This window comes from Onthophagus taurus, unplaced genomic scaffold (assembly GCF_036711975.1).
Source record: "Onthophagus taurus isolate NC unplaced genomic scaffold, IU_Otau_3.0 ScKx7SY_15, whole genome shotgun sequence".
In the NCBI taxonomy this organism is placed as follows: domain Eukaryota; kingdom Metazoa; phylum Arthropoda; class Insecta; order Coleoptera; family Scarabaeidae; genus Onthophagus; species Onthophagus taurus.
The window spans coordinates 5,757,926-5,784,861 of NW_027248940.1; the positions used below are offsets into that span (position 1 = coordinate 5,757,926).

The window sequence follows — 26,936 nt, forward strand, 5'->3', positions numbered from 1 at the left end:
ATAAATGCTGGACTGAAAAGCGGAATAATTACGATAAGCGATTACGTATCGCTTTTCGTTCATTTCAATGTTCATTGCATCATACGGATAATTTTCCGCTTTCAAATATAACTTAATATTTGTAATCGAAGAATGATCAAAAACTGAGGCATCTTGTTTAAAATTATCTTTTCTATTATTTTGGAAACCGATTATGACGTAGCGCGGTTTTTCTAAGTTTGTACTAGTTTTTACAGGCTATATATCGGTTTTGGTTTTACGTAAAGCCGGTAATTCATAGAATTCCCATTTTCTAAACGAAATATGAGCCGGTTTGTTATCACGTAAATTGGATAGCAGCTGAAGTCGCGTTTTATCGTTAACAGTTACGTGTGGCACGTGCCATTCAATCTTCTCAATTTCGATTGTAGCTTTTCTATCACCGTCAACATTTATGTAGCAGTTATCATCCATTCTGCTGCGCACTAAAATAAGTTCTTGACTGACGTTTATCAATATCTTTTGATAGTCTTTCGGCGAAACCCATTAAAAATGTTAACGGAATGTTTGCGTTAAATGTAGTATTTTTAGATGTTGGTTGTCCCTGATTTAAGGGGTTCCATCCAGCGGTGAAGAGCCTTTGAATCATTTTCATTGTATGAAAGTAATCCTTTCATAGTTGTCGCTATACCGGGTTTACTACATCGATCTATTTCAACTCCATTGATTTCGTAGCGAATTTATTCAAAAAGGAAGGCATAGGCATTGTTGGTTAACTTACATTTATCCGTAGAAGTAACATCACCTCCATAAGTAATAAATTTACCCTCGATGTAGATTTCACTTTCACCGGGCAACGTGTAAATGTCCTGATGTGCAATTCATATACGTACTTTGTCATTTAAATTGAAATTATTGTTCCTCGGATAGTAAGTGTGAAATTCCTGTTTGGTTATAACTTCATCAAAGTTAGGATTGTCGAATATTTCCAATTTGTTATTATTCCATTGTTATTAACCTTTAAACCGAGAGATTGAAGAAATGTAATGTTTTCAGACGTTAACTGCAGGCCAGATGGACGAAGTGGGAGAATTACACCCACTTCCCTATTTTATAGGAATTAGGTCAGAAGTACTACGTTTTTTTCATTGTTAAATACCAAACCCATTATTTACTACTATCATTGCAGTACTTTTTTAAGCTCGAGTCTCACAACAATTGTTTCTCCTCGAAAATCTACCGGATCACCGTCCTGATCTAATATAGTAAGAGTTATATTTTCGATTTTATTTGTATTGATAGGCAGGAAAATGACGGGTTGAGGTTCAATGTTAATAGTATTATAACCCGGTTCGACTTGTGGAGCAAATTCGTAGAGCGTATGCACCAGACGTGTGTTATAGTAGGCTGCTGTTGTAGTATTACACTCTATGGGTATAGTAACAACTTTTATAATCTGCACCGGTAAATTTGAAGCGTGTTCTCGACCGGCCTCCAAAATTTGACTACTAAATTCCAACATTTTTCCTATAGAATTTGACTTTTTGAAATTGATTCGGTATTTACTGTTTATAATACATCTCAATGTATTATTATTGGGTAGTCCACTCGATTTCCTTGTTTTACATAGGCTACTTAGTGCGTACCCGGTGCTAACTTGGAATATAAATTAACGACTGCGCACTCGTTCTTTCTGGGAGAATCCGGTAAAGTGTCTCTTAAGAATACACCCCTAAACCCATGTATACTTTTAGCCATCTCTAAAATGTCATAATTAGAAAGTGGTCGGAGAGGCAGTCTTTCAATTAGTTTTTTCTCGATTGTCTTTTCAATCCCTTTCCTTGTTTGTATGGTTTAAGGTAGAGGCCGTTACCGTCTTTGTTGTTTTTGACTCCCAAACGGGTCATTGCTTCCTCGACAATTTTATTGTGACGGTTTGATTCGTTCATTTGGTGCCGAGAGGCTTTTGCCTTGTTGACTGCGGTTGCTATACCGGCCGCACCACCTGCTAAACTGCCAACACCGCTCAAGCCGGCGAATAGTGGAATTAAGGGTAGAAAACCGCCGGTAGTTTTAGGAATTGGAAGTGTTCTGGTAGCTGCCTTGACCACATCCAATGCTAATTTCATCTTCTTCTTATTACTCTCCTTTTTCTTCTTATCAATACTTCCTTTTACATTCTTTATAAAGGTTCTCCGAAATAATTCCAATCCATTTCCAGCATGTTTCTTATTTTTTTATCATTGCATTTCTTCTTGAGACCCATGCCTAATTTACGGTTGATTTTCATAGCATTGGTGACGACCATGGCGGCCGCTTCTTCTGTAACAAACCGCCCTGTATATTAAATTGCGTTTTGTATAATTACCTTGCTTAAGTCAGCTTTATCGCGTGAGGCGTTGATGCGTCACCGAGTTCGACTCGGGGAGTCGAGTACCAACTACCAAGGTAGCTAGGAGCTACAGTCTTCCCCTTGAGTTCGCTCCATTTCATTTTTAATTTAAATTCTCAATACTAAATTCGGAAGGGCTTCTAAATACGCTGGTGGTTTGTGCTGGGTAATTTGCTAGAGAAATCGAATCCTCAGATCGAAATTGCGCCTTGAAGCCTGTTCCTGAAGCGTCCGAATCCTGGTGGAAGAGCGTCGTCGTGGCGTAGAATAAGTAAGCATAATTAATTACTATTGTTCTTGAAACTCATAATCAACGCTAGTATTTGTATCCATAATTAACGTTCCGTTATCCAAAATTTGTTCAATTAGTTTTTTTTTCTTCTTTAATATTTTAACTTAATTTTTTTTGGTTGATTTATTTTTCTATTTTTTTTTTATATTTTAATTTCCTTAATTTAACATATTAATATTTTTATATATAAATTCTTGTTTCGTATTATTTCAATTTCAACAATTTTCTGCAAGTACACGCTACCGTACTTCTATCTTTTCCCGTCCGCATAACGTTGGTGGCGGGTGCCCCCTTCTTCCTTTAATATTACACTTCACTGAAACTCGCGTCGTTCGATAACTCGGTCCCAAGCTCGCTCCTCTAGCGCTCGGTACACTTCGTGTCTACTCGATAGATCTTTGTTCTGTGCGTAAAATAATAATATGCCGTGAGACTTGCAAGCTGAATCGAGGAGTTTAATGCCGGGATCGCCTCGTGCCAATCGTTTTGCCAACTTCGTACCCGGTCCGCAATACGAATACGATGGAATGTATAGTTCTACGGGTAATTTGTTGATCAGAGAATTAAGAATACCTCTGCCTCGTTTGAGTGACGGCATTGATGTGATATACAGCGTGTCCCGTATCTTCCGCATCAGAGCATTATACGGTTGTAGGATACATTATTCTGAAGCGATCTTTCTAATAAAATTTTTTCGAAATGTTTATAATAACCGCACGGGAACTATTTTATACTTTTTCACGATGTGTACTAAGCTTTAATTTTATAAATAGTATCAACGATAACGGAAGCGAGGTCATCACGCGCTCCCGATTTCTATTACTGCTTTTATTTCTTTTCTTCAAACTTAAAACCGTCACCGCCGTTACGACAAGAATGACATCAATAAATTGGAGGTGGACATCCATCTACATGGGTATTTTGTGTTGGAAGATTAAAATGTTTCCAACACGGTCTAACACTTTTTTTTTAAGAAAAAGGGCAACTCTGTTTATAAGGTAAGAAAAGCCATGAAGTCAAAAGTATCCATTTTGCCAGTATGTGTAATAAGATGATAACGTTTCTGAAACGTAGTTTACTATTTTAATTTTAACATGATGTTCCGTGCATTTTAAAATTTTATCATGTAACAGTGAATATAATTCGGAATTAACTACTTGAAAGTTAACCAAATCCTGTAACATTTTTTAAAATGTTTAATATATTTGATCTTAAAATTGTTATGTTCAGTTAGACATAGTCTCTGGAGATGACATTATAGGCGCAACTAGTGGGACTGATAATTAAAAAATAAGCGAGTTAAAGTACAACAAATTCGTTTACTGAAACTTTACGCTTGTTAGTAAAAAAAACATCAATATACGCTTTAAAATGTATTTTTAGTATTTTATTTATTTTTTTTCTTTTATTCAACTATGGGACCAAATTTTTTAAAAAATTTAATACATAATTTGAAAGTTTTAATTCAACCATGTTACGTAATAAGCTCCGGTATTTGTTTTGACGTTTTCCCCGTAAGTTATTTATTTAACCTTAGAAAAATAGTCTGCGTAAAATTGACGCATTTCAAGTTTCTGCTTTTTTATATAAATAAATAAATATAAATGCAGAAATTATAAACATGTAATAAAGATTGGTATATTCAAATCAATAAATAAAACTTGAGATTAAAGCTAGTTAAAGCTCATGAATCAATTTTACGCATAACTTCTACGTACATCACAATATTTAAGATTATCTTTCTAGAGTTCAACTTACCCTACCACTGTTGTTACCGCTACTCACTACCCACCGCGTGCCTGTAATGTTCCTCTCAAGCTTCCACTACACACCACAAGGTGGCACCCAACCGAAGTTTCGCTGCCCACAAGCTTACACTAAAAACCAGGTGGCGCCCGACTCACCGCCTACAGATTCCGACTCAAGCTTCCACTACTTACCAACAGGTGGCGCGCGAAGTTGCGCTGGCGGCGGAAGTGCGGAACATGCGCAATTTCCGGTCCAGAACTCACATTTCTACACTACTATTTTTTATGCCAAATTATTAGGGTTAACAAAACATAAATATCGACGTGTTTTGGCTCGTAACGATATCTCGAACCATTTTTAAATTAGATAGAGTGAGTTACTTATAACGCGTACTATGTGTATAATTATTGTTGAATTGATCGAACTTCTTTTTGATAACTAATAATGAATGCTGTGTCATCAACAGAAGTAGGAAAATCAGCAACGATTAATATTTTTAACTCAGCCCATTCGGTAATCCTATCTTAAACTCCTTTAAAACATTATTTGGTAGAAAGTTGAAGATAACAAAAATAATAAATTTTATTATTTAGAACAATTTATTAAATTGTTGAACTTTAATTTTAAATTTAACAATTATAGTGAACATTTTAACTTAAATATTGCAATATGTAAACCAAAATAATTATCCATACAATAGGTTGTAAATAGGTTTTAAAAGTTTTTCATCTTTGCAACTGTTACTAACCAATTGAAAAAACCATAAACCTTCTTGTATTCCTTAAATAAAAACATTCGTGTTATAATTTTCAAATTACCCAAGTACTGTAAATGAGTTACCTGTAGTGCGGCTTCACAAGATATTTCCCTAAACAAAGGTACTTCGACCATAAGCGACTTCTGACACATGGTAAGAAAAATTAACACATCTTGTCTTGTTGACACATCTGCTTCATACCAATTCATGGTATAAACGGCGTCCGACACCATCTTAGCCTGTCATGAAACACAAAATACATTCAAATTTTCCAATTATAATAAGAATGAGTTGTTCATACCGCTGTAGTAACTCTTTGTCCGATTATGTAGCATACAAATGATATTATTAAAGACAATACGGTCATAGAAAAGTTTTTCAAGTCCTTTGTCTAAAAGTATTACATTTATTAAACGAGCTAATTGATGCGATAAATCAAGATTCAAACTAGAACAAATGCAGCAGTTGAAAAGGCCAAACACAGCAAAGCAAAAATTTTAGATGGTACAAGAAAGGCAGCAATTAAATCTTTAACAACTTGAAATAATCTGTAACCAAATAATATATCATAAGAATCCATAGAAAAAATAGTTTTCAATACTTAAATATATCTTGATATTCTAAGATGAGAGGTCGCAACATTTTAAAGTTTTTCTTTTTACTTCTGGTCAGGTTAACATTGCAAATTAGCTCATTAAGATGTTCAATTCGTATAATTAGTAATTCCAGCAAATACCAATATAATAATATTATGTGTAAGAAAACGTTCACCGTTATATTCATGGTATGTATTTGAAATAACATTAACAACGTAATCACCCATTCATTTAAATTAAATGGAACGTAGTATTCAAGTATTGTGCAATACTTCGTGTTCTTAAAAGTTGCACAGTTATCCTCCAAAATAATAACGTACGTCATATAATACGCGATAAGAAGTACCCCACAACGAATGCTTTTAAATATAGATTTCATGTTCTTTTCAATAATTATAAATCTTTCTGAAACACCATATTGATTGAAATCACTTAACATTTCAATAATTTTGAATAAACTATGTTGTTTACGCAATATTTGGAAATTAAAAGATACAAGTAGTGCTCCCAGCGATATGTACTCCATATGAAATAAACATGTTCTAATATTCGTCTTATAATCTAAAAATTATTAAAAAAAAGTAACCACGCAATTCTCTTTGGCAGCATTAAATGACACCAACTTTTAATTTCTAATAAAAACGGGTACATTGCCCAAATCGCATTAATACTTATCAGAATAATTGGTGAAACATTTTGAAGTCCTCGCGATGTGGGCCAACATCGCAATTTCCGAATATATTGTTCGAAAAGATAAAAACCGACTGTTTTTACCATTTTGAATGCAACCGACCCGATTGAACTGAATCGACGAAATGTGAGTGGAAAAACAAGAAGACTTGGTAATATAGTATCAGTATTAATAATTGAATCATGAGAATTGATTTATAGTGTTTTCAATTTTTAATATGGTTTAAATATAAAACGCATTATAAAGAAAAGAATCACCTTTTTAACGATAAAATCCGACTTAAAAAATCACCTTTAACCATCTTCTTCCGGAAAAAATTAAACCTATTCTTTTAAAGGTAAATATTCAAAAAGGTTTTGTAAAGTAGTTTTATAGAAAACAAACGTTTTTAGGAGAATTTAATTTTAAGAAAATCACAAGAAATTGATAAAAATCAAGAAATGGTGGAGGTCGTATTTTTGGTAATTATAAAATGACTTATACTAAATTAAAGCTTAAAGTATCCTCGTTGAGTAAACATGTAACTCGTTGCATCAATTTGAAACATATTTTATCAAGAAAGTTCTAAATATAATCTTGCACAATTCTACACGCTGCCATAGTTAAAACTTTCCTGATGATCGATAGATGGCGCAGCTCAAAATTTACCTGATGACCGATAGATGGTGCAGCTTAAAATTTACCTGATAATCGATAGATGGCGCAGCTTCAAATTTACTGTAAGGAATTTTAATTTGTCTCTATTCAATCCCTTTTCACGATTTAATCACACTCGTCTGTTTTACTCTTTTATTAAACTATAAATAATAATATATTTAAGTAATATAACACATTCCAGTTAAAACTCGTTATCACTTTTAAAGTCTACGCGCCCGACCCGACAAACTGTTTTTGATACGCACTTCACTACTCTCATAATCATACTGCCCAGATGTTGCCCACTTCCCTTTTACTTGTCTCAACTCGTTCTGGTCGCGTCTCACTACCCACACACACACATAGGACCTAACTCAATTATTCTTTACACTCGGCCATTCCTGACGTTTCGCGTCCTCGCGAGCCGTTTAACACTCATAGTCCAACAAATATCTCGGTTTACTACTCCTTCTTGCAACTTCTTCCTGTTGTTCTCCTTCACCTTTATTCAATTTTCCTGAAGTATCCCCCACATCTTTCATCGTGGTTATCTCTTCCTCGGCACTATTCGATTCGAGCATGTTCTCCATCTCTCTCTCTGAATCATTGGGCGCGGTCAGCGGACACAGCTGATGTAAAAAAGCAGCTTTTGTGATGAGTATGATGGTAAGCAGCATGTTTCTTTTCGCTGTACGGTATTTCTACACATCATGTTTTTGACATATTATGCATTAAATGTCTAAACTGTCTTGGTTGACAGTATTAGATTAGTTAAGTCCCGTATATACGTGTTTGCTAAAAATGGTCGATACAAATCGTAATAAACGTTTGGTAGTGGATTATTTTTTAAACGATGATGATTTAACATCACACAAAGTTATCCTCAATATAAACAGCCACCGATCCGAAACAATAATTATTATGAAAAAATTACACCAAACTATAGATTAAGTGAATTCAAAATCCAGTTTAGGATGTCCAAGACAACTTTCGACGCATGTAAATTTGAACAATTATTGCCAACAAAGATATAACATTATTATAAATTTAGGAATTGTCAGGACAAGTTTTTCCACATCATAAGGTTCAATCGTATGTAGCTTTTGACAAGAAGATGCTCCTTACGATATGGCTGCTTGCAAAACCAGAAAGTTTCCTAGCTGTCGGAGAACGCTTTGGGGTGTCAAAGAGTACAGCGCATTATGTATTCCTTAAAATAATTTCTTTAATACTTCATTTAAAAGACCAATATATTCGTTGGCCAAATCGCCAGGAGATAGCTGCAATTGAAACAAGATTTAAATCACGTTCTGGTAAATACATAAAGGGGAGATAACATAGTTTATCTTGTACTTATATTAAAAATGTCTTACAGGCATTCCTGGTATAGTTGGAGCTATTGATGGAAACCACATTATTATAAAACAGCCTATTAACAATCCTATAGATTACTACAACAGAAAAGAACAACATTCAGTGATATTACAAGCTGTTTGTGATGACAAGTGTGTACTAACTGATATATTTGTGGGGATGCCTGGACGAATGCATGACGCTAGAGTCTTTCGTAATAGCCCACTGTTCCAGAAGTTACGTGACCACCCACCATTATTATTACCTCATCAGCATATTTTAGGGGATGCTGCATATCCTTTGATGACTAGCCTACTAAAGCCATATCTAGATAATGGACATTTAACAAGGGTACAGTCGACTTTTAATGTACGCCTCAACAGTCAAAGATCAGCGATTGAACGAGCATTTTCATTATTAAAAGGTACTATTTTATTTTTAGTGATTTATTTTATTTTTTTCGCTACCATTTAGTATTGCACTGTTTTATTTCTAATAACTTATTTTATATTGGATATATCAACTTTGCATTTAAAGGCCTTGTACCGTGGATTATTTCATGAATGCCCTTATTATGTAAAGAACTTATAATGGTTAAACTTTTAGGAAAGTGGGGACGGTTAAAATATCTGGACATGTCTCTGAGACAAGAAATTCCAAATGTTATTGCGGTATGTTGTATTCTGCATGATTTTGTTTTGAAGCATGATCACATGGAAATAGATGATGAAAATGAGACTCAGGACTGCAGACAGAAAAACAACGATCATAACGAACGTAACACTGGTTCCTTAAAGCGAAATTTCATTGCCTCACTTTTGGTACCCTCACAATAAAACTGCTATAATAATACAGTGTGATGATAAAGTTTGGAACATAATTCATAATTGCGTTATTAAATGTTTTCAGGCAATAGTTACGTTTTTATTTTTTAAAGTGAATAATCTATTTATTTATTTATTTTTTTAATTGTTGTGTGGGCTATCAATTTTTTTACATCATCATTTAAGTAGTAACTAGTTCTATGGAAAAAAGTGACCTGTCCTAGCGTTTTTCTTGAAAATATTAAATAACGCAATTATGAATTATATTCCAGACTTTATCACCACAGTGTACATTATTGGTTATAAAAATAAAGTAAATATGTAATAAATGTTGTATTTACATGTAATAATTTATTATAACTAATTACAATCTGTTTTTTTATATACTTATGTATACTAGGTTTATAAACACATAAAAAAATTCTTTATAAATTTAAATATTTTTTGAAAAGTTCTAATTTCTCTCTTTGAATTTTATTGTATTCCTCTAAACTTACACGTATCTTTTTCACTTCTTCCAACTTTTCTTCTTCTAGTTCAAGTTGCCTTTTTCTAAATACATCAAAACTTTTTTTTTTTGAGGGCCTGTAGGTGTATTCGATCGTGAATCTTGTTCGAAATCCTGTGCAGCTCCCAGCCCAGGCGATCGTACATCATCATCACTCTGGGTTTGAAATGAAGATACAGTACAATCAATATTGATTGTTTTATCCTCAGTAAATATTTCATTGAATCTATTATAATACTCCCAACTGATGTGTCCTCTTCCAGTGCTCCGTTTTTTGTTATTATCTATAATTCCTTTGTACGTTCCTTTCATATTCCTTAGTTTTCGGTCTAGTGTTGTACCATCGACTTTATATCCTTGCTTTAACATTTCTCTTCGAATTTCTTCCCACAACTTCTTCTTTTTAATTTTGGGATTTCGGAACATGTCCTTCCTCTTTTCATATTCCGCTAAGAAAAGCATTGTTGCTGAATGTGTCCATATAAATTTATCTACAAGATTTACACAAATCGTATTTATATACATGAATATATAGTTATACTTGTATGTACAGACCTTCATATACTTCTACATCGAAGTGTTCGCCCCTTCCTTCTTCTTCTACAGTACTAATATTCTTGTTTTCTTCTGTATTTTTATCTTGGGTGTCAACAAGGTAATAGGTTAAATCATCTAGAGTAAAATAAGAGAATTCAAATAAAACCTAAGATGCTGTTAAGATGTGGAAAACCCACGTTGGCTGTTGCATGTTAGCGTTAAAGTATACAATTTAGTTATTTCATACAATAGTAAAATACTTATTGTTAGAAATAATTTAAATACGAACAAACTTACCATTACTTATTTCCTCGGCATCCATTTTGTTGTATGAATGTCAAAGTTAGGCCACGGCTAGGTGGGATTATATTAACCTCACTTCACGACTTCACCCACTTTCTGTCACTTTCATTTAAACGTCAAACCAAAGCGTTGTTAAAAACGGCCAGCGCTGAGTTTCAGCGCTAAACCAGCGATACCGTTCAGGAATCTGATGTGGCTCAGCTACTCAGCTGCTGTGTCGGTAAAATCGTCATGAGATTCACTATCATTTTTGTACAATTTCAATTGAGAAACATGTGGAGTTGTGTTAAATGTGTTAAATTTTCGCCCCTCGATATTCACAACTCGATAAGTGTCCCCTGGAATCACCTCAACAATCTGCAATGGTGCCCTATATCTTGGTTGTAACTTTGTAGAAACACCGTCCCCACCTCGTGATAGACATTTCATGAAAACCAGATCCCCCACATTGTAATTAAGTCCCATAAATCTTTTGGGATCATAATGTTGTTCTGTTTTAATTATCTCGCGCACTTCCTCTTGTATCTCCCTTGCTGGAACCTACTCGTTATTATTTTTTGCGATGTTACTGAGTTTATTTGGCATAAATTTTGGAACGAACCCATGCAATACTTCGTAAGGTATTTTTCCCGTCGATTTATTTATCGGTAAGTTTAAATTTCGTTCCACTAACTCTAGCTTACTGTCCCACTGTTCGCTTTCTATTTCACACATTACGGTTGGAACTAACACTCGATTTACGCGTCCATTCGCTCGCGGCCACTGTGAAGAATTTAACGTATCGTGGATATCGTTTTCTGTCACAAACTTTTTAAATCCTTCCGAGGTAAATGACGTACCGCGATCACTAACTATTCTCGAAGGTAACCCAAATTGTCTAATAAAATTGTTCAGAGCACGTACAGTTGTCACGGTTTTTGTGTCTTTCACGGCATATAATCTGACAAATTTTGTTAAAGCGTCAATCACTACTAACACATACACATTTCCTTTTCGGCTTCGTATCAACGGTCCTAGATGGTCAATATGAATTCTTTCGAACGGTTGCTTTGGAATTGGAATGGGATGTAATTCTCCCGGTTGCTTTCCTCCTGGTGTTTTACTCAATATGCACTCGGCACATGAACGTATATGTCTTTTTACATATGCTCTTATTGCTCCAAACCAACATAATCTTAGAATACTTTTTACGGTTCTCTCGGTTCCAAAGTGACCCTTCAAACCGTGATGTTGAACAACGATACTCTTTCTCATTGTTAATTCTTAACAAATCTTCGAAAGAAAGATGTCAATCCAAGGAATCTGCGATTATCGTGCACTTTTTTGGGGCGAGGAAACTCTTTTACATCCATCACCTGATCTATTTGGGATTACCTGGTCTCAAACCTTCTTCAGATAACACAAATGCCAGATATTCCACCTCCCTCCGACCAAATTTACACTTCGTCAATTTTAAAGTTACTTTCGCTTCTCGTAATCGTTCAAATACTAGCTTTAATCTTTCTAACATCTCTAACCGAACTGCCGCAAGTATTATAATATCATCTAAATACGACATTACTACTTTATTTCTGTATTATTTTTCATGATAGTATGCAACCACCGATTCATTTTGTTTTTGAATCCGCTTTCGCATTCTTTCCCATTTCTCTCCAACGCTTATAGTTTCTACGAAAGTTTTTCTAAATTTTCTCTTAAAATCGTCCCAATTTTTTATTTCGCTAATGGGGTCATACGCGATTTTTTTTTAATTATATTTTCTGAAAGTTTGTGTAAAAATATAGTTAGTTATTTTTTTTTTTTTAATATTTTCGAGCAAAATCATTGTTAAAAAAATTTTTTGAAAATTTATATACCTATTGCGCTTTTAAAATTCCCGCGTTGATGACGTACGAGTATCACTTTTGCGTCCCCTGCTCCCCGCTCAAATGCGAGAAAGAGATGAACGTCATTTAGGCATCGACATAAAAGTCTGAACCGCTGATGCTATTGTCCCCACCACCACCAAAAGTGACGGCAAATCTTCGTCATATTGGAAATACTCCTTTGGAGCGAAATTTTAAATATATCAATAATTGTCCAATAAGTTCATATTTATTAAATAAAATCTGATTTAGAACAGACGTTCATAATATAAACGTCCGCAGAAAAAACTGCCTGTCTATCCTGCCCATTGAGGTCTTATATATAATCTAGAGAGCGTATGTGGTGGTGGTGGGGGTAATCACAAAGTCAGACATGTTGGATGTACCCACCTGAACTTAGCTATAGTTTCAAGTTTCTATTGTACCTACAATTATAACCTCACAATTCTCATAAACATATTGTTATTTTCCAAATTTGATTTTTGTTGAAAGTTTTCGAATTCTTTTCGTTTCACGTTTCATATTTTTTATAATTTGGTAGGTTGGACGATTATTTACAACAGTCCATAAAATGTTTCTGGTTACTTGACTTGGAATTAACAATTAAAGACCTCGGTGTAAGAAGGTCTTCAATTGAAGTTCAAGTAAAGTTTATTATTAAGGACTGTTCAGTTTTTTTTAATAAACTAACAATTATTTATAAGCAAAGGTTAACGTGATCAATCAGAATTGCTTTAAATATTTTCTTAGTTTATGTTAGTTATAAGGGTTATGGCTAAAAATTATTAAGTTCTTTTAAAATATCATATAATTAATAATTATTTATCAATAAAAAATGAATGTTTTGTTTTGGTTATTATTTTCTGTGTTTCCAGTTTATAATAATGTAAATTCTTGCATAAGTATATATAAGAATTTCGAATTTCCCGCTAAGTTGGCACATCTAACATGGCGACCGTTCTGGCTTCATTTTAGGCGTGGTGGGGACAACAGCATACGCACTCTAGATTATATATAAGACCTCAATGATCCTGCCTCATAGCACCCAACTGTTTAAAAGGTCTTTTTCTTACAGAATTGCCGATTTTTGGAATTCTCTGCCGGAAGCTTTGCGCTCTAAACAATCAGTGCCTGCCTTCAAAAAAGCATTTAAATTACAATTTGTTTTTTGATGTTGCTTGAAAAAACAATTTTATTTTTGTTCTTTTGTGTTTTGTCACGTTTTGCGTGTTTTCTCGATTTATCTGTTTTCTTGTTTTCTTCTATTCTCTTCTTATTTATAGTATTTTCGGACGATTGTGAAAATCAGAGTTGTTTATCTAAACCTCCTCTGACAATCGTCCGAGTTGACTTGATTTAATTAATAGTATTTTTATTTTGATATGTTATTATATGTTTGAATTAGGTTTCTGTTATCAGGTCAATAAATGAATTATTATTATTATAGGTTTTTTTTATATTTGTTTAAATAAACACTAAATAATTAACTAATAATTTATTAATCAGAAAATTAAGTAATGTTATTAATTTTTTGCGGAATTATTAATATAATGTAAACCAATTTTTATGTATAAATGTTTAAATAAACACGAAATTAATTAATAATTCATATTATTCACTATTACAGCATTTTCACACGTCAGGTTATATTACATGGATATACATAAATGAAAATACACAATAAACAAATACATGAGTCAAATTTAAAAATTAATAAGTAAAATTAAATAAAATAAAAATAAAGTCAGGCATACACATGTATATATATTTTGAAGGAGACTGATTACCAGCAGTAAATATTGGTGAGAAATTTGCGTTCATATTAATTGAAAATCAATGCTTACAAATTCGTCGTAGCTGTAGAAGCCTTTAGCAATCAAGAATTTTTTGATAACAGATTTAAAACACTTGATGTCCAAATTCTGAACATGAGGAGGCATGCGTTAAAAAATCGGATACCGTGATAATTACAACCATTTCCTGCCCTCAACGTGCGAGTGAAAGGGACAGCAACGCCGCATCCATTTTTTGTGTTGTATTGGTGAGTATCGTTGTGTTTTTTATATTCACTCAAATTTGCCTTCACGTGCATCAGACATGCAAGAATATAAATGCACGGAAAGGTCATAATACCTAATTGAACAAATTTCATGTCTTTGACTGATTAAGACTAAGCGAATTTGCAGTAAACCAGTCAAAAGCAAGCGTACGCGACCTCTCGGATTGTTTTTTAAGATCATCGGTTTGTTTGTGCAAACAATCAGCATACAATATGATGTTCGTATTCCGTCATAGACACTTGGGCAGGTTATTCATGAAAACAATGAAAAGTAAAGGTCCAAGTGTCGATCCCTGAGGGACTTCACACTCAACTAACAGCTTTTCGGATATTTTTGAGTTGGAAGAAACATATTGAAAACGATTTCTCAAATAAGACCCTAACAAATGTAAACTTTCATTTATAATGTTATAATTGCGGAGCCTCTGTAGAAGCAGATCGTGGGAGACGCAGTCAAAAGCCTCGGTTAAATCATAAAAAGAGGTCTCCGCAAATAATTTGTTTTCAAAACACCGTTGTATGTGACCGACCAGTGCTCCAACTGCCGCGATTGTCGATCTACCCTTTCGGAATCCATACTGGAACTGATTCAACAAATTATTATTCTCTAAGTGACTTGACAGTTACCGGTGTAGAGCCATTTCAAACAACTTACCCAATACCGGTATTATTGATATTACTTGCGTCGTTATTATCTCCTTTTTTAAAGACCGGAACAACCCTGGAGATTTTCAAGCAATCGGGAAAAATTGTAGCTTTTATGCATTGATTTATTAGTTTATTAGTATATTTTTTATAAGTTTAGCGTTAAGTGAAAAGGCATCCTTGCTTGAACTGTTTTTTAAATCACAAATGATATCTCGCAATTCAATAAAAGTGATTTCTCTAAACCTGAAAACTGGACCAACCTGCATCTCATCTACAAGATTCACTACCCCTGCAATTGAGGAAACAGTTAATTTACCAGTGCTCCCAAAATACTCCTTGAAATCGGTAGCTGTTAGTGAAGTTACTGACGAATTTCGTTGTTTCTTTGCGGGATTGCCTGCCAAAATTATTGCCCAAGTGGCCTTTTGTACGTTTCTAGAGTTTTTAATATACATAATTTGTGTTTGCTAACAAATTACAGAAGGCCAATCATTAATTACACAATATTTCGATAAACATAATCAGAAGAATGATAGTGAACAAGATAATAGAAATATAAATGACGAAACTAATAAAATAACAAATTTGAATAAGTTTTGTAAGATTAAATACATACCGTCATTAACGAATAAAATAACTTCAGTATTCAGAGATCATGATTTTAAAGAAATTAAATTTGCAAAATACAATGATAATAAAATAAACACATTGATTTCAAATATGAAGGATAAAATTAAGATGATGGACAAAGTCGATACCGTTTACAAATTAAATTGTATGAATTGTGATAAAGTTTATATTGGAGAATCAAAACAACACCTGAAAAAACGAATTCAACAACATCAATATGACTCAAAACAGATCAAAATAAATAATAAAACAGCATTGTGTCAACGTTCTGTACTATTAAACCACAAATTTGACTTTGAAAACCCCAGGATTCTCAATACAAATAATAATACCTTAATAAGGAAAAATTTAGAATCAATTTATATAATAAAAAATATCAATCAATTTCAAAACTGATGTTGGGAAAATTGGAGCGCATTACGCGAATATCTTAGATAGATTAAATATATAAAGCGAGATAGATAGAAGACGTTTGGGAGTGGTAGAAAGGAAGAACGAATTCCAGTTTTTGGGTAGTAAAATTAACCTTGAAAGTTCGTACAATGGTATTTCAAAACAGTTGTACAATGTGACGCGCATACATGTATGCAAAGTAATTTTAAAATATTGCTTTTTTAAATCATCATATCAAGATTAGAGGTAAACTTTTTTAACATTCGACACCGATTAATTTTTGTATTTTTTTGTGTGGTTTGAGATTTTTATGGTCTTTTGTTGTGGTTTTTTTGTAGATAATATTACGAGTGACTATTTGTAGACTGAAGATGGGAGGTGTTCCCGAAACGTCTCAGATTGATTAATTTATAACAATTACGGAGGAAAAGTGGTCTTTTTTTAAAAAACCTTTCATATAACAACACCTCTAGTTCAATTTATCGTTTAAAAAGCAATGTTTTGAACACAATTATAAAACTGATATAATCCTTGTGTAGTTAGAGGTCTATGTTTAAATGTGGTTTTTTGGTATGTGAATTTCATTTTGAATTTTAGAATAAAATAAAATTGCCAGATGATCAGACATGCAAGACTCAATTATGGAGACAGAACAATCAGTAAGATTTGTGAATATATTATCTAGACACGCGCGGTTGCGAGTGGCCTCAAAGTTTACTCGTCTAAGACCATAGGATTCACAGAGGCTGCATAACCGAACCGAATCCCCAGTACCCACATGAAAATGAACATTAAAATCACCTGTCAGTATTATATTCTTATTTAGAGTTAATTTCGATAAAATATCATTTAATTTATCAAGAAACACCTCGAAATTTCCAAGTGGTGAGCGATATACCGTTAATATTTGTGTTTTATTTATTATGATACCAGCAGTTTCGATGTCTCTTCCCACACACTGGGCATCCAAACTAAGCAATTTATATGAAGAAAACGCATTAGATAATAAAATAGCTACACCCCCACGCTCAAAAACTGATCTACAGAATTGAGATACATTTGTGTAATTCTCTATTACAAAGTTTATGAGTTCCTCATTTCTGAGCCAATGCTCATTAATGCAAATCACGTCGAACTTGTTATCCTACAAAAAGGAGCACATTTCATGTCGTTTATTTCGGAGTCCTTGTATATTATAATGCAATACTTTAAGGTAACCTCTCTTTGTGAATCAGTATTACAAACAGCACTTACACGACCAGTAACACAAAATTTTAAACGATTAACATTACAATTATCATCATCAACATTAGTTACATAATTTTTATCACTGACTGACCATTGTGAAAATATATATCATTGCATTGAATTGACTTTAAATTACAATACCTACTTAACTTGTAGTTTTGATGTTTTATAATTTTGCTAATATGTGCGAATAGTTTTCGTTTACCTTTAGAATTTAAGTGAAGTCCGTGTTTAGTTTTATCATCCACATTTAAAAAGGAATTGACATCAACAAAACAATCAACATTTTTAATTGAATCTTTAAAAAAATCAAACATTCTATTGTTATGTTCATAGATTTTCTCATTTAAACTGTGTTTACCATACTAGTAAGGAACCGATACATAAATTAAATTACAACGATTGTATAAATATTTAATTTTATCATACATGTCCTTTGAAACCTTAGTGTCACTCAAAACGTCATTGGTACCAGCCATAATTATGGCATAGTCATGTTGATTATAGTTAGAGAACAGTTTTTCAGCATCTTCTAGAACATCACAAATTTTAACATTAGGTTTGAATACTGTTAGAACGTCGTATTTCTTCTGCAAAAATCCAGTTATATGCTGGTTGGCTTGACGGCCGTGACTGTCAGCCAAAAGCATCACTTTTGATTTACGTTCTTGCACTATTTCCTGTGACGGTATTACCAGTTGTTCTATGACTTCTTTAGGAGTTTGGGATGACCACAGTACATTCTCCAATTGATGATTTGTAGAGCTTATAGGTGCCTCCACAACAGCCCCAGAAACAACTTTACGATTTGCGACCTTTGTATTTTTTTTAGATATTTTCGTATTTGAAGAACTAATAGGTGCCTCTGCAACAGCCGCAGAAACAACATTACTATTTACGATCTTTGTATTTCTTTTAGATATTTTCGGAGTTAATATTATCTTCTGTTTGGTTTCATGTAGCTTGGTTTCATTATCGTTTTTATTTGTGTTTCCATTATTTCTGTTAGTTTTTAGCGACTTGGTCAGACGAACAGCCAAGAAATTAATGGTTTGTTCTAAATAATTGATTTTATTTATTACTTTTAAAATAAGATTATGTTTTGGTTTATAAGCCACATAACATCATTTTTTAGATGTATCAATTACGGTTTCCGTGCTACTGCAAGAGTCGTCTAGATTTTTTTCATTGTTGTGTTAGGGTGGCCGAAATTAAATTAATCTCATTTATTTTACTTGTTTTAATAATAGAAATAATAATACAAAGGATGTAACACACAAAACGATCTTAACTGACCCACGTCTCATCTCGTACTGTTTGCCCTCCCCACGCCTGCCAACAATCGTTCCTTCGCGCCTATATTCACATTTCTCTAACAGTTGTCACATATATTTCTCGTTAAAAGTGCATCTTTCAATTTTAACCGAAGTTCGGTTTTATTTCCTTTGGTGTCTATACCTAATTTAGTTAATAAATTTCGCAATTAAACTAGTTTGAGGGAATTTATATCCAGATCTCTTAAATCGGAATCCATCATCGCAAAACCAGATTGTCAACAAAGTTGATTTTTAAAAAAACAAAAAAAGAGAAAAGAACGACTACACGATATCCCGGCAATAACATTCACGAAAACGACTAGTTTTTTCGTAATAAAAAGATTATTTAGACATCAACCACTTTTAACTGTACGTATTTTATAGATTGACGAAGTGGTTTTATACGAATAAATTTTGGTTTTTGTTAAGAGCGCTCACAACAAGACCATCACACCCGACAGCGTGACAATTAATTTGATTGGAAAATAAAACTATTTTTTTTTGATTAATTTTGTTATATTAGCTTTTCAAGAGGCAGTAACTTTATCGACTAGAAAGTATGCAACTGGTATTTTCCAACTGCCATTAATAGAAACCACCATATACACCAAGGCATTTGTTGCTAATAATAAATCACAATCAAGATTGATACCATAATCAACATAACCGACATTCTTTGTTCCATCGAAATCGATGTGTTTTCTGATCGACATTTGATCAAATACCAATGACACTAAATGATGTCTATCTTGATCAGCAATGTATATTAAAGCTTGTAAACCTTCACCATTTATACCAGGTTCCCCGTTCATGGATCTGTACGAACCTCGTATAGTGGATGGGTGTGGAAGAGCTTTAAAAAATATATTGCGGACATAATCATATGACTTCGGCGATAAAAAATTTAATGTTAAAGCAAAACTTCTAATTTCTGGACCAAATTTTGATGTTCTTTGATATCTTTTACTTTTGTTGTGATGTGATCGATGTAATAGATTATCTAAAAGATCTAAAATAATTCAATTACATATTTGTTAAATTTCTTAAGTACTGAACAAACAATATCTGAAAACGAATAGTTTAAAATGCTCTCAGTATTACTAGAAATACTTGTTGTTTCTCGTAAATCTTTAATTAAGTCTTGGCAGTTATTCACACTTTTTTTTTCTTCGCAACTGCTGCATTTTATTTGTTGGTGAAGGTGTTCCTCACTAGCCTGATAATCGTGATCATGGTTAATTCTCCTTATTTTTTCAGGTAACTGAAACATATACAACTACAATATATTTATAATTCATATTAAAATTATGCATATACACACCTCTAGATAACTATCGGCATTGAACTCCTTTATAAGATTTTTTTTCAAACGCTTTATTGCTTGCAGTGTTTTTGGTGTAGTGGAACCTTTCTAAGTAATTGATAAAGTGATTAAAGGATATAAAAATGTAAAATTTGTATCAATTGCAAATCTTGCAAAGTACACTACTTACCAATTTATATAACAACATTCTTACATTAATTATTATGACAGTACACTACTACCTATTACTAAAATGAAATATAATTTAAATAACTATTACTTGCAATTATTAGAATTTTAATAGTAAATACAACTCACCATAAGGATTCATGCGGTTAGCACAGACTTACCTTTTGTACTTTATTTTTTGTCAAAACATTTATAACAAAATTTTACTTACATTTGTAGAAAGAAGAAAAATATATTCTTGAAACAAAAAAATCATTAAAAATGTGAATGTAGTAAATATATAGGAACTTAATATGTAGGAATTATGGTTAGATAACACCCTGGTTTAATTCGCACAGATGTTCCCGTTCTCTCTATATATTGTTTTTCAAAGTGGGAAGACATTTTTTACCTGTTAGCATCATTTTCATCAAAAATATAAAAAAATGTAACCAAAGAAGTTCAAACTTATTTACACTTTGAATAAATACTTAAAATTAAAGAAAAATTAGAACAATAACACTTAAAAAAACACTATAACTAAGAAAAACTAAATGAAAGAACGAAATAACAATAATAAATTAAGAATAAATGAGCACAACACTATTCGCTTACGGTTCGACAGCTGATACAAACATTCAAAACAAACGTTTGTGACGTAGCTAAGTATTTCCAATATGGCGTCTTTTTGCCGTCACCCCCACCACCACCACTTCCGCAGTCCAGATATGTCGATGCATTTAGGTTGTATTGAAGAGAGATAGAGTGTTTGTAACGTCCGGTTTTGTGTTATTGTGATTTGTCTGTAATTGTACAGAAGTCGGGGAATTATATACCATTTTGTTTATTTACCTTGTTATAATTTTTGTTGTTGTTTTCTTTTACAGCAAGCCGAACTTGGAAACACTTAAAAATCCTTTTCTTTTCATCACTTTTCTTAAATCCTTTCCTTTCGCTCATTTTAAACGCCTTTTTCTTTTTCATTACCTTCATTACAATAAATCTTAACCTTAAAACTTTTCTTTTTCTCTTCTTCATTTTTGTATTAAAATTTTTGTCTGCATTTTTTTAAGTTCATACTTTCAATAATAGAGGGAGGGAGTGGTTTTGAATTTTTGATACCGCGCGATTTGAGAGCAAGTTTTTTGGATAAAATTTTGGGGAATGAATACCCGTGCACGATTTTACTCTTCCTCTTTTTGAAACCAGCCTTTGTAGTGTTTGGATGGTTAACAAGAATTTTAAGTCGACATTTTGGTATAATTCTGTGTAGAATTTTGGATCGATTTATATCCGTATTTATCGGGATCTGAGTTAATTAATCCTCTAATTTTTCGTTTGGAAATTATTCAACGATTACGGTTTCACCGGATTTATTGCACATTTTTTTTACAAAGATTATTCATTTTGCTGGTTAAAACCTCATACCACCTTGAGGTAGGTTTTTCTTTTTACATTTTCTTTAATTTTGGCTTAATACTAACTTAAACCTAAATTCATTTAAACTCCTTTCACGCTACATAAAATCATCCACCCCTACATTCTTGCCTAATTATCTATTTACATATTTACAGTTTTTTCTTTTTTTACACGTTAGGTTTTTTTTGTTCTTTGTAAAGACACCTCTTTACATAGAGCCTTATTCGTTATATAAGATCTTGGGAAATCTCCCATCCCGGAAACAAGTACAACCTGGAATAAAGAAGTAAATTAGAATCCACATAACCCAAGCTTCCTGTACTTACCATCGAACAAGTGTTTCCAAAGGAGGTTTGCTGGATTTCGTTGCTGTATCTACGTATAATTGTTGTCATCGTGAAGTCATCAACCGTCGTTCAAAAGAGTCTGGAATAAAGGTCAGAATTTTCCTTTTTTTTTATACAGAAGAAAAAAATATCAGTGTGGTTAGATAATTTTGTATTTTTTTATAAAGTAAGATTTTCTTTTGTACTTACCATTTAATTTTTTTTGTTAACTTCACTGGTTCATTTCACTTTAAACCAGTTCTTTATTATTTATTTTTTTTTTCTTTTATCATTATTTTTTTAATTTCATTAATTAATTTTCTTGTAAAGTTATCGGATTTATTAGGGGTGTTATTAATTTCGGTTTTGATTTCGATTTTGTTTTCCTTTTCCGTTCACCTGATCGAGCGCTCGTGTCATTCGGGAACGTGTCGCGGTCAATACTTGGTTTAATTTTTTATTTCTTTGATTACCTTTTTTTTGTTTCATTTTGCTTTTTACTGCCCCTAATTATTCGGGATACTACTTTTTTTTTTTTGAACAATTTTCGTTATTTTATTTACTACTTATATACTTGATATTTTGTTTTACCATATTTTTTTTCCCTTTAATAAATTTGTTTTTATATGGTATATGATTCTGCGATTTCTTTGTGTTTTGTTATATGTTGGTGTTGTCGAACCTTTTCCTTTCCAGCCCTCTTCGCAGTTAGAGCGATCTGTAACTGAAACTGCGTGGCGCCTTATAAATTCAAACCCACCCCATCTTCACTGGGAAGCCGAGGTGTTACAGATCTGTATTTTTCTAAAGGGGTTCGATTGTGTTGTTGTCGTTTTGTTGATAAGTCGTCACATGTTTGTAGGTTATGTTTATTATGTTTTGTTCATGGATGAAATAGAGACACTCTATTACATCCATGGTTTTGTTTTGACACTGTTACACCGCAAGCGCTATCTAACGGACAATTTAACTTGTTTCAGACTGTGCACTTCCTACGTCACAGAAAAGCCGCGATATTATTTCGTTTGAATACTTGCTATTTTCCACTTCAAACTACGCAAAATATAAAATTAATCAAAATATTTTGTTTACTTTAGGTTCGTTCCAACCGCAGTTTTGACTGCCAATTGACTGTCACAAGCCTCACTGCGCAGCTGAAAAGTGCGGTTCCAACCGTCCCGTGGACGTGCCGCGGACTGGTCGGCGACAAGTTGTCATGAGTTCCAACGACCGTCGGACGCGTTCATGTACGCGTCCGCGACAAGTCAAATCCGTACCTGGTTTCGACGATGTACGGTTTGTCACGTTCTTTAGCGCTTGCGCATAACTGATTTCCAATTGTGCATCGTGCCTGCAAGTGTCTGTTAAGGTCATGTTAAGATGGTTAAGGCCAGGCCTCAGACACGACATAGGAATAAATTTATCCAAGTATGTAGTTCCCTGTCGCAACTATGGGTGGCGCTACCGGCGGTCTTTCGGCAATATTCGGCATTGTTCGTCCTTCCCGAGGTTAAATAATTAAAATTTTAATCACTTATTTTATAAATTGTTATAATATGTTACCTAAATAATGTATATATGAGAAAAAAATTATATATGTAATTATCCTGTGTTTGTATGACCTTTTGAGAATAAATATCGAGAAAAAGAAATCGTAGTTTCATCATGGCGTCTACCTGGCGTATTAGTCACAGTCTTTACTTCATTTCGTTACGTTCAGTTACGTTCTTTACGTTGTTTACTTCACTTCGTCACAAAGTTTTAGCTAAAATAAGTGTGGTGTATTATTATATTACAAAGTAGTTGTAAAAGGTAATCGCTTTATAAACGTTTATTACTTTCATTGTGATAATTGATTACCGGTCGATTAATAATAATAATTGTTATATAAATTAATCGAACAAATATTTAGGCTACCCCAATTAGTCGCAAGAATACGATGTTACAATTATTATTTATTAAATAAATTAATATGTTGTATATATTCTTCAATATTATTATAATAGTATTAAGTATGTCTTAATTATACCACTTATTTTGCCTTAAATAAATATTTTTAAATATTGTACGCACTTGTATTATTTTCATATATTTATTTCATCATAAAACCATTACAGGAGTAAGATTTTAAATTTATTTAAACCCGCCGATTTGCCGCGCTTCTTATTAGTTCACATGTCGCAACTATAGAGGCGCTGAAAGCAGGATAAACTTTTTACCATTGCGTGTCCACCGGCTGGTTAAGGCACAAAGTAACTGTACTGTGTAAAAGTATGTTCAAGGATTATTTTAAATTTTTTTAAGTTTTGGGTATTTTGTTTAAGAAATACTTTTAGGTTTTTTGTACATTTGAGTAGTGCATAAAAATATATAAAGAAAATGAGTGACGATAGTGATGTATCAATTATTTCCTCTGACTCTTCAGATGACGAGTTTTTGATGGAAAAACCCAAAATAAATAATAAAATCTTCCTTGGTAACATATACATATTACAGATACTGAAAATCTGAGTATAGTATAAGCAAGAAAAGTATTAATTTAATTTTATTTATTAGAGGAAACTGTTCCAAGTTACGATGATGATACATTTTTCGATCATTTTCGCTTGAGTAGAGAATCTGTAGAAATTATTGTAGAAAAATTTGACGCCAGTGAACACTACAAAGATTAATCTGGCCAATATGAAAATATTTCATCAAATGATCAAGTATATTTTTGTTGATTTATAAAGATTTCATTAATAATCATGTTTTTTAATTAAGGTATTAATAGCTCTATGGTACATAGGCCATCAAACGTCTAGTTATAGAGATTTGGCAGATGGGTTTGATATTACCATAAGTTCGGTCCACAGAATATTACACAGGGTAATATTCACAATAAGTAATTTGGCACCAAGTGTTATTACATGGCCAACGAATGAAGAAAAAATGGAGAGTGAGAGATATTTTCGTCAAAATGGTTTTCCAATGGTGATCGGAGCTATGGATGGAAGCCATATTAAAATTGACAAGCCTTCAGAGGATAGCGACTCCTACATAAATAGGAAAGGATATTATTCTATTCAAGTGGGTTTATTTAAAATATTAAGAGTTAAAATTAAATTGTAATGTAATAATATCTTTACAATATTCTAGATGCAAGCTGTGTGTAATCATAACAGAAAAATTATAGACCTTTTTGTTGGGTATCCAGGTTCTGTGCATGATAGCAGGGTAGTCCGAAATTCGTCGTTATTTAATACATTAGAAGAAAAATGTGGAAATTATTTTATTCTAGCGGACAGTGGTTACCCCTTAAAATCAAATGTTTTAACTCCTTTTAAAGACAGAGGTAACTTGACTGACCGACAACAAAACTACAATAGAAAACTAAGTAAAAATCGTTATGTAATTGACATTGCTTTGGATTACTGAAGCAAAAGTTCAGACAATTATATCATTTAAAATCACGTAGTATAACTTTTATAGTTCATTTTATACGGGCAGCTTGCGTTTTACATAACATTGCGCTAGACGACTTAATCCATATAGAAGAAAATGCAAATGCTAATGAAGCAATAGGGAATCATGATGAAAATGGTAGTGATGATGAAGATGATGGTGATAGAAATGCGCAAAATATACGGAATAGGATTGTAAATGTATTAACATAAATACAATGTACTAGAAAATTTGTGTACACTTTGTAGTTGATTTGATATTAAAAATAAAACAAATTAAATAAAGAAACAAATATTTTTATTATCACAAATGGAATAATAAATATTAAACAACTAAACTAATACCTACTATACCTCTTTGATTAAAATCTAATAAGAAGACGAAAAATATAATAAAAAAATTGCAAAATAAATCATAAAATACACAAGGAAACTAAAAACGAATTATCACAATATTGATCATACAAACAAAAATAACATTACGGTATAAAAAGAAAAAATATCACATTGCTGAACATAAAATACCACAGAAAAAAAAGAAAAAAAATAACATGGTTTAAAAAGTAAAAATTAAAACAACATAACAATGTCGGCAATAAAATACCACAGGAAAAAGGGATAAAAACAAAAAATAACGCTCTATTACAAAAAATAAAAATAAAACATCACAGTGTCGGCAACAAAATACCACAGGCAAAAAGGATAAAAACAAAAAGCGTTATGTATTACAAAACCCCAGGTAAGAAAAATTGTTACAAAAAGGAAAAATGAAAACAAAATATCACAATATTGGTCTTAAATATAGCAGATTAAGGAAAAATAACCAAAAAATAAATACATAAATGAAAAAAAAAGAAAAATTACAAATTATGCAAGACAATAAAAAAAAAAAAAGATTATATATGATCACATTTTTCACATTTTTTTTCTTTGAGGATTTCGTTTCTTTCTCTTAACAGTTCGTTCTTCACCTTTAATACATCAATTTTCTCCTTCTCCAACTTTAACCTTTCTTCGTAAAATTCAATTTTTTTATTTTTTAATTCTTCATACATTGTTAGTCGTTTGTTTTTATTTCGTCGGTTTGTGATAGCATATCTTGTAGTTTTCTTTTTCTCGGGTATTGGTTCTGGTGTATCTGGTGCTAGTTCTACACTCATTCTTTCGATTTCATCATTTTCTTTATTCTCAATGGGTACATGAAGTATGTTGTTATTTCTGGATGCACATTTTTTTTCTACCCATCATATCTGCCATTTCTTCTTCAAATTCAAAATATTTTCTGCCCCTGCCTGTTGAATTTTGGTTATCTATAAAATTCTTATAGCCACGATTCAATACCCTCATCCGGTTGGCGCATTGGTTTCCCAACACTTTTTTGTTTAGTTGCACACTCAGTTCTTTTGCAATTATGTCATACAAAACTTTAAAATTTTTCACACCTAATGTGCCCACTTGCTTGTGTTTCGCTTTGTAGATATCCAATAAAAGTTTCGTAGAG

At 32.5% G+C, this 26,936-nt stretch overlaps 1 long non-coding RNA gene and 1 pseudogene across 1 annotated transcript; both read left to right on the top strand.

The window, feature by feature from the left end:
* Positions 1-4,226: 4,226 nt before the first annotated feature.
* Positions 4,227-9,577, top strand: LOC139432380 (uncharacterized). The gene is made up of 4 exons (XR_011642194.1): positions 4,227-6,793; positions 6,849-8,405; positions 8,468-8,869; positions 9,052-9,577. It is a non-coding gene; the product is annotated as an uncharacterized lncRNA (long non-coding RNA).
* Positions 9,578-24,169: 14,592 nt separating this feature from the next.
* Positions 24,170-25,671, top strand: LOC111413202 (putative nuclease HARBI1; annotated as a pseudogene).
* The last annotated feature ends 1,265 nt before the right edge of the window (positions 25,672-26,936 follow it).